At 38.2% G+C, this 10,013-nt stretch overlaps 1 protein-coding gene across 3 annotated transcripts in view; it reads left to right on the top strand.

Moving 5' to 3' along the window:
• Positions 1–744: 744 nt before the first annotated feature.
• The window catches only part of LOC133523836 (prolactin-releasing peptide receptor-like), a 57,595-nt gene continuing 48,326 nt past the window's right edge, over positions 745–10,013 (top strand). For all 3 annotated transcript variants that reach the window (XR_009800287.1, XM_061859584.1, XM_061859582.1), the window contains exon 1: positions 745–1,179. The gene's annotated coding sequence lies outside the window, so the exon portion shown is untranslated. The remainder of the gene's footprint in view (positions 1,180–10,013) is intronic.

Genomic DNA, 10,013 nt, shown 5'->3' with positions numbered 1-10,013 from the left:
TTATAACGGCAACAGAAATACACCATTTGTGACAATTTCAACTGTCTAGATCACGGTTCATGAGATACGGCCTGGTGACAGACGGACAGCAGAGTCTTAGTAATAGGGTCCCGTTTTACCCTTTGGGTACGGAACCCTAAAAAGGTAAGTTTAATCGCTAATAACGCGGTAAGTTTTGTAAAACAATAATAATAATAATTCAGCCTATATACGTCCCACTGTTGGGCAACAGGCCTCCTCTCATGCACGAGAGGGGAGTTTTGGAAAGCTTAGGTATATTTTTTCAAGCGCTAAGAACATTTTCACATTGTCAAATGCACAAGTAAAAACGTATAACATTCGTGTTATACATTTTTATTGCTAAAACGACTTTTACGTAAAAAAGGCGGACTACATGTCACAGAGCACTCTTTAACAGCTGTTGTGTTTCTCATAGAGGCTATCCGACATCTAATATTTTTTTATTTGTGTAAGCATAATGTTTGTTTTACTCAAGCCAGCGCAGCGTGCCGTTGCAAGTCTATACCCCGCGGCCCGACATCGACATCGAATTGGCTGACACACAAGCTGTCACTCGGACGACACGTCACCGAAGTGTCAAAACTGCAATTGAGCTTTATGCATATGCACGTAGGTCTTTTGTTGCTCTGTGGTCTGTGTTAATCCGTCTTGGGCGTTGGACGGTGCGGATATATCCGTCACTGGCGTCAAAAAGGCTATTGCTGGGACATCAGTTATTAGGCGGTATAAGAAAACCTCACGTGTATTTTTCTATGGCGAAACTAAAAAAAAAATATCTACCACATACTTTTACTCGGTTTTGTTTAACATAAATCTTCACTTGGCACTTCTAAATAGCGAGTCTAAACAAAATTTACTCTACACAATACTATTTATCTTAAAATTAGGTCGAATGAAAAAAATAATAAAAAAATACACGTGAGGTCATGTGGGGGAGGGGGTTCACCAAATATCACCAAGGGAGAGGGGGCGTCAAAAAAGTAGCCGAAAAAACCTCGCGTGATTTGTGCACAAGCCCTTCGATGTCTTTTATCTTTTCCTGTTTTGTACCTACGCTTATAGAATACCCCCCTCAGTTCGAGACGCAGGATTCACTGCACGTCCATAGTGCATCCAAGCGTCTCAAGATGTGCACCACAGGGAAGTTACTCGTACTGGGTAAGTAAATCACTAAACCAGTTACTTCGAACTGTTATGATCTCAGCACAAAGCGTTCATAGACAAATAAGCCGATTTTTATCTTGTTGTCGATTTTTTAGGGTTTCGTAGTCACCTAGGAACCCTTATAGTTTCGCCATGTCCGTCTGTCCGCCCGTCCGCGGCTTTGCTCCGTGATCGTTAGTGCTAGAAAGCTGCAAATTGGCATTAGTACAATCATCATCTAATTGACTGACTATGTAAATTTTATTTTTCTTGACATTTTATCTGTTTGTATGTTTTTATTTTTTATTTTCCTGACATCTATTTTTCTAGTGTGTAAGCGAATTGGTGTAGTACTGTAAGCTTGCACTGTGTTAAATAAATAAATATAAATATAAATCATGCATGAAGACAGAACGGTAGACTAAAAACAACAAAAAAAAATTTTTTAAGGTACCTCCCACACAAAATGTTTTTTTTTCTTTTTGACGTTTGACCCAGTAGTGTGGGGTATTGTTGGATAGGTCTTTCAAAACGAATACAGGTCTCTACAAACCATTTTTTGATAAATGTAATATTTTCGGAAATAATCGCTCCGAAAGAAAAAAATATGAGTGTGTTCCCATATGAAAAAAATCGTGAAACAAAAACTTAATAAATACTCCCAACGAAAACTATGGCGAACATGATCGGTTCAGCCGTTTTTGACTAGGTACAAAAAAATATCTTCTTGGTAAAAAGACGTACAAAGCGCTGCATAGGTACTCCCTTAGTCCCATATTGCTTTTAATAGTTATACCTATATAATTTTTAGGCCTTACAATAATTAGACCAAAAAAGAATTATGCTACATAACATTAGGAAAGTGCCATTAGGGAAAAACATATTAGCACAAAATAAAATCGGCCACTTGATAATAGGGAAACCAAAATACGAGTGTTAGGACAACTGAACATTATGACAAACAATATTAGAGAATGCAAACATAGAAGAAAAAACTTAAGGGATTCAAATATAGATCCCTTTTGTAAGGAAACAAAAACATTTTATCTAGATTCTTTAAAATGCGTATGTAGGCAGAAAATGAACAGTTTTCATAACAGTTTCGCCTCTGGCCACCTATGCTTATTCTTTAGCTTAGTGACAGACGTCAAACGCCGAAAATGGCGGACACAATTTGTTCTCGATAGCCTGTCACCCAACTGACATGTACATACAGATAATATGTGAAATTCCAGCTCGATCGAATAATGGGAAGTGAGTCTAATTTAGCTTGCAAGATTTGACCCAAACACACATAGGTACTTACATGCACTGCAAGTTAAATAAAAGCTTGTAAAATCCCAGCCAGGACAGCTTGTGGTCCTGGATTCCTCCCGTAAGGCGTGAGAATATTTTTATCGTATAAGATTGACATGCAGCACCAACTTAGTCGAGAGAAATGACGCGCTGCAATGGCTGTAGTAATGTTGGTGTACTCGGAATCCGAACGGTACCTTAAGGTCTTCGCACACTATACCAATTCCACACCAACTCAACTCACTTTTAGTTCACCTTAGTGGACGACGAGTGGACGATGCGTAGACCACCCGACAGTTACCTAAATTTTAAACATTGTACTATAGGACATACAAGATAAGGCTTTAATTTTAATATTTAATTTTGAGTCGAGTGGCTGTTGAGTTGTAACAATGTGCTAAGACCTTTAAACCAGAGATACTCATTGATATTATAACTCCAGATAGGTTATAAGCGTTCCAAAATAGAAGCGCTTAAATTGTAAACTTTGTACGGTAGGTCTTACACGCGCGTAGGTAAGCTAATATACCCCATTTCATTTACCATGGCGGGATTCCACTTGAGACGGTCATTACGCGTAAACAATATAAGTAGTGACGACAAAAGATACCCGGCATTTTTTTTTGCGGCGTCTTACGTGTAACTATCCAGTCTTGATCCTTTTGTGTTATTATTTGACCACACGCTGGCTTTGAAGAGCAAAGATCGTAAAGCAATTGTTAAACAATAGATCAACATTATGGTTCTCTTTGTGCAGTTTCAAGAGGAATCCTGTCATGGTAAATGAAATGGGGTATAACTGTGCATGTGCTAACGAGCTTCTGCACACCGTATGAGAAAGTTACAAGCTTATGTTGAACAAGGAGTGTAACCAAGATGAATGGTATGAAGAAAATTAATCAACAAAATCCGATGTATTCGTAGGTAATGTAATAAAAATGGAAGTATTGTTTGTGCTCCTAGTGTATGAATATTAGTACATTACTATAGAGGCCGGGAAACGTAGGGTTGCAGGCCAAGTAGATATATAGTAGGATAGAGATACGCGGCCGGCAACCCCGTTTCTCGCCGAGATATGTATAGTGCTTTTCTCAAACTTGCAATTAAAACAAAAAATTGTAGTCAATTTGTTTTGTGGTGACCTACTCGGCCCGCCACTCTACCAGCGGTGTACAACCCGTAAGTCCGCGCGTCAGCGCGATGCGCCACCGCCGTTGCTTAGCAACGAATATGCACAACAAATCACCGTACCAAGCTAAATGAAGCTAGTTGACGGTTGGATACCAAGACGTTGTGTCACAATTTGACGTTAAAAAAGAAGGTTGCTTTACAGTCCTAGGTGTGTAAGGCAGTATGAAATTCCTTTACATATCATGTTCACTCATGCCACCTGATATGTAGTATTTCCGGACCTAATTTGACGTAAGTCATGTCATCATTTCATAGCAAGTTTGAGAAAAACCTATTTATGTATAATATCATTGAAGATACTGACCTTCCTTCAAGCGAAGTTTTATAAGCAACATGAATATTAAAGCAGTTAATATAAAACTCGTGTTCAAGTTGTCACTAACAAGTTTAAACTATCCTCCATCAAAGAGTATCGATACATACCAGGGACTATAGAAATAAGTCGACCTGAGTTTTATATTGAAGACAAAAATGAAAAATCACCTTTTCATACAAACGAAATCCCAATTTTCTTCTCTGGGTATTAAAATTATGAAATAGTTATTTGTGCATTGTTGTTGTCTTGTGAGAGGAAAGTTGGTTTTTTTTTGCGAGTGTTCAAATATCAAATAACAAACATTTATTCAGCAAAGAGGCCACAGGGGCACTTTTACATGTCCATTTTTACAAACAATAAAAAAAAAATAAAAAAAAAAACAATTACAAATATGGAATCGATGAAATAATAAATACTTTATTAGAGATGTATACTGTCTCTAAATGTCAAATTACACAAAAAAACTATGATAAAAGAAATAAAACCATAAAATACTAAAATTCTTTAGAGATGTATAAGTCTCCAAGTGTCAGAGATAAAATATAAAAAAAGATATTAAATTATCCTTAGAGATGTAGAGGGTCGCCAAGGCTTGAATTCTTATATATATAATTAAAAGACAAAAAAATAAAACAGAAAACACGGGATGTAAAATAACTTTGCTCTCGTGTGACACATACAACTTTTCACCTCAGTAGTGAGAACATTTTAAAGGTTAAAAAAATTCAACATCAAGTAAAGTAAACCACATTTATTTACATTCATGAATGAAAGGCATCATCATCATGACGAAAGCTTCTAGAAATATTCATATATTCATGGCCTTCACTAAATTAAAAAGCTACTTTGTCTCACTCCCTGGAGTGACTAATGTCGCACTTTCCTCACTTCCTGGAGTGACTAAAGACGCACTTTCCTCACTTCCTAGAGTGGCGAAAGTCGCACTTTCCTCACTCCCTAGAGTGACGAAAGTAGGCTTGTTCGAGCTGCTGTGGTGAAAAATATTTTTACACATTTTTTTATGATGTAGGAGGCAAAAAAGCGAACGCTCGATGTGGTGAAAGCGAACGCTCGATGTCGTGAAAGCGAACGCTCGATGTCGTGAAAGCAGATACGAGCGTAAACGGGACACGAGAGGGCGCCCAGGCTCGTGCAAAATGGAGGAAAGCAAGTAGGAAAGCGGACCCTGGCAAAGGCCATGATAACGCTAGGTAGAAAAAGATAAGGCAAACGAGTAGATAAATAGCCTGATGGTAAGCGATTACAGTTGCCCATAGACACCTGCAACACCAGAGTTGTAAGTACGTTGCCAGCATTTAAGATGTAAGCTCGCTCTCTTCTTGAAGGTTTGAAAGTGGTATCGGTCCGAAACGTCAGGCCATTCCACAGTTTCACTGTGCGAGGCAGGAAGTTTCTGGAAAAACTCACAGTTGAGGACTGCCAACCATCTAAGAGGTGAAGATGGAAATGTCACGTAGGGCGTTGCCGAAAAGAAGCGGCTTGGCTGGGATTAATCTGAATCCTTAGAAGCACTTTCCGTTATACATGCGATAGAAAATGTAGAGCAAAGCTACAACTCTACGAGTCTACGCAGTGCTAATAACATTAGTTTTAAGATCCATACATGGTATAGGATGACTATCTTTTAACCCCTTTTTTTTAATACTACGTCGGTGCTAAACTAGCATACGGCCCGCCTGATGGTAAGCAGTCTCCGTACCCTATGTACGCCTGCAATTCCAGAGGAGCTACATACGCGTTGCCGACCCTAAACCCGACCCCCCTCGTTGAGCTTACTCACCGGCAGGAACACAACACTATGAGTAGGGTCTATAGTAGACGCAAACCAAACTGACGACCGAGGTCATATCACTATCTCTCTCATCCTACCTACGACCACGCGAGTGTGAATGAGAAGTTTTACGACCCCGGTCGTCAATTTGGTTTGCGTCTACTATAGTGTTTTCCAGGCATAATACGATTTATCGACCACATGCGCGCCATTAGAATTTCAACTTTAGCATTCCAATTTAAGGTTCAAATTAGATTACACTTTCAGGAAATGTTACTTGTCTTCAAATGAATCATCAAAGCTGGATTAATTGGAATGTATTTGGATTTTTTGGAAAAACCTTGTAGATTGGTGCGGCCTGGAAATGGGTTAAGGTAGTTATCTGATCTGTGGCGAAAAGAGCGACTTTTTTGAACAAGTAACGTAGATATATGAATTCCGATAAAATAAAAATGCAGGGGTTTAAATTGTCCCGTTATCCCCGTGTAAAAGTGCAGCGGAAAAATTAGCTTTAGATTCCCCTAACTTTGCGACAGGAGAGACGTAAACGAGTTAAGTATACAGTCCCTAGCCATTGGACAATGTACATATGCATTAGGGTATTTAGAACCATTGTACAAAGTATCATAACAGCCGGTGTAGCGGTTTCGAAGAAATTAACAAATTACCATTTTTTACTTTGGAGCAGCCTGTATGTGTTAGTAGCTCCTAAGGTAATATCCTCAAAGAATATTATGGAACCTTCTTCAACCTTTTTGATTATCTTTTTAGGGTTCCGTAGTCAGCTAGGAACCCTTATAGTTTCGCCATGTCCGTCTGTCTGTCTGTCTGTCTGTCCGAGGCTTTGCTCCGTGGTCGTTAGTGCTAGAAAGCTGAAATTTGGCATGGATATATAAATCAATAAAGCCGACAAAGTCGTACAATAAAATCTCATTTTTTTAGGGTACCTCCCCTACACTTAAAGTGGGGGTGAAATTTTTTTTTCGCTTTAACCCTAGAGTGAGGGGTATCGTTGGAAAGGTCTTTCAAAACTAATAGGGGTTTTCAAGAAACATTTTTTGATAAAGTGAATATATTCGGAGATAATCGCTTCGAAAGAAAAAAAATGTGTCCCCCCCCTCTAACTTTTGAACCATAGATCCAAAAAATATGAAAAAAATCGTGGAAGTAGAGCTTATGAAAAACATTAAACGAAAACTATAGCGGACATGATCAGTTTAGCTGTTTTTGATTTATCGCAAAAAGTTTTCCCTTCATAGTAAAAATACTTACTTTAATTAGGTACTGATTGTGCAAATTTGCCTATTTGTTTAACTCGGGTGAAAGGTACCGTTTCATCCCTTGGTTTACAATTTACTATACTTTAAGCTCCAGTTTAGCTTATTGTGATGGAAGAGTAACTACGGAACCCTACACTGAGCGTGGCCCGACATGCTCTTGGCCGGTTTATTTATTTATGACACTAATAAGCTTCTGACTTTTGAAAAATGTCATCATTATCAAATATTTCGAACAAATTGTCAAAAACACTGCGAAAGATTAACACAGTGTGTTTCTTTTTGGGATTTCAGGGTTTGTCCAATGGCTAAGGTCACCCTGTATACTAATAAATGTGTGTGTGTGTGTGTGTGCGTGTGTGTGTGTGTGTGTGTGTGTGTGTGTGTGTGTGTGTGTGTGTGTGCGCGCGCGCGCGCGCGTGTGTGTGTGTGTGTGAGTGTGAGTGTGAGTGTGTGTGTGTGTGTGTGTGTGTGTGAGTGTGTGTGTGTGTGTGTGTTAGTGTGTGTGTTAGTGTGTGTGTGTGTGTGTGTGTGTGTGTGTGTGTGTGTGTGTGTGTGTGTGTGTGTGTGTTGTGTGTGTGTGTGTGTGACCCTATCCCATTACAAAGATAGTGTTTATCAATAGGTATGTGCCGCAAATGGACCTGTTTTTGACGAATTTATATTCTAACCAATTACTTCAATTAACATATAGGTAAAGGTTACATTCGGATTGTGAAGCAAAAAGACGGTTGTTAAATGTTTGACGCCAATATCTTTCTGTCTGTCTGTCTGTGACATCGTAGCTCTCCAACGGATGGGCCGATTTCAATGCGGTTACGTGAAAGCGAGTTTTCTTGTGGTGTTGCTTAGCTATATTTCATAAAAATCGATCCAGCAGTTCGAAGGACATCAGCTCTTTTCCAAAATTATGTAAGGCATTTTTGGCATAAAATGGATTTTGTGGGCATAGGCGTAGGGGGATTTTTAAATCTTTAATTTAATAGTATTTTATTTAAAAAAATATGTAATAGTGATAGGAACAATAATAAAACTTATAAACTATTACTAAAATTAAATATGAGCTAAATAAATTAAAATTAATAAAATAAATAATTAAAACTTTATACCCACCTATCTTAGGTCCTAGATCTGTCCCCTGCGGAGTCCCCTAGATCTGTGCCCATAAGGCTGGCCTCATTCCCGCGCTGAATAGCTATGCCTATTCTTTGACCTAGACATGATTTAGATTTAGATTTAGATTTAGATTTATTTATTTTCATAATGATAAATTACAGTATAAATTATTCTTATGTTAATCTATATGAATTTACATTATGATCGTCAATGATTTGGCATGCAAACATATAATTATAAAACGTCAATAATAATTATCAAAAAAAAAAAAAAAAAAAAAAAACAAATTCGAAATTACCGTCAAATTAAAAACTACGAAACAAAAGAAACAGGAAAACTAAAAAGAAATAATGGAATACATGTCAAACTAAATATTTAGTAGATATCACATAATGATCGTCATTAAAACTAAGAGCAGTAATAATAATATTCTAGAACAAATGTCATCTTAAATCAATTTTACATAAACTATAATGTTAAACAGTTATTATAATTTTAATTCCATGTATTCATTCACTGAATATAATGGGTTTTCCAATAAAAAATTCCTCAATTGACGTTCAAATGCTTCGTCAGATATTTCAGTTCTTAATTCGGCGGGTAGACGTTCGTAATAAGTTGGGCCTATTACTCGCGGATTCTTACATGAAAGTGCCATGCGACGCGGCACTGTTCGCAGTCTTCCCGTCGATCTGATTTGTTTGCCCATGACTTCGACACGTTTGAACATAGAGAAGTTTTTTCTCACGAACATCAGAACTTGAAACATGTATAACGAATAATGCGTCATTATACCATTATTTTTAAAAAGTTCCTTACAATGGTGCATTGGTTTAACTCCAGCTAGTAAACGGATCGCACGTTTTTGGAGAATTAATACTCTCTTTGCATCTGTGGAATTTCCCCAAAGCAGTGTACCGTATGACATCAAGGAGTGAAAGTGCGAGAAATATACGGCTTTAAGTGACTTCCTTGATATCAGAGGTTGTAATTTTTTTAATGCAAAGATAGAACTACTCAACCTGTTACAAAGCAGATCGACATGGCACTTCCAGTTAAGATTCGAGTCAAGCATGAAACCCAGAAATTTTGTTTCATTACATAGTGGCATTGGACCGTTACTAATACATGGAGGCACTGTGGTGCTGCGACCCGAGAATATCATCACATTGGATTTCGTTATATTTAACAGTAGGCCATTCGATGAAAACCATGTTTGTAATTGGTCACAAGCCTCATGTATTCCCTCGGCCAACTGCGCATGTGTTTTTGCCCTCAGGACAACGGTTGTGTCGTCTGCAAATAACACAGATAGCCCATTTGTGATGGCAGAGGGTAGGTCATTCACAAATAATAAAAACAGTGTATTACCGGCTGCTGACCCCTGAGGAATGCCCAAATCAACATAACCAGTGTCTGAAACGTATTTTTTGCCACTAAGTAACATTTTCACTACTTGTTGACGGTCAGTCAAGAATGATGCAAACAATTTGTGTGCTGAACCATTTATGCCATAGAGGCTTAATTTATTTAATAGCAAATTATGGCTAATGATGTCAAAAGCCTTAGACAAATCGCACAGTATGGCGGCCATCTTGTACCTGTCATCTAGACCAGTCAAAATGCAGTCAACGATTCTGTGTGCTGCCGTAGTAGTGGAGCGTTTTTGTCTGTAGGCGTACTGGTTGTCGGTGAGTAAAGCGTTCTGTTCTAAGTAGGTCATCAGGGAAGATGATAAAATGGACTCCACAAGTTTTGAGACGGTAGGTACTATAGTTATGGGCCTGTAATTGTTTACATCACTCTTATCACCCTTTCCTTTATACACCGGGCATACGCGTGTATTTTTAAGGACATTCGG

The sequence above is a fragment of the Cydia pomonella genome, chromosome 12 (assembly GCF_033807575.1).
Source record: "Cydia pomonella isolate Wapato2018A chromosome 12, ilCydPomo1, whole genome shotgun sequence".
NCBI classification, from domain to species: domain Eukaryota; kingdom Metazoa; phylum Arthropoda; class Insecta; order Lepidoptera; family Tortricidae; genus Cydia; species Cydia pomonella.
The sequence above is the reverse complement of the archived record's forward strand: the minus strand, read 5'-3'. Positions and strand labels throughout refer to the sequence as shown.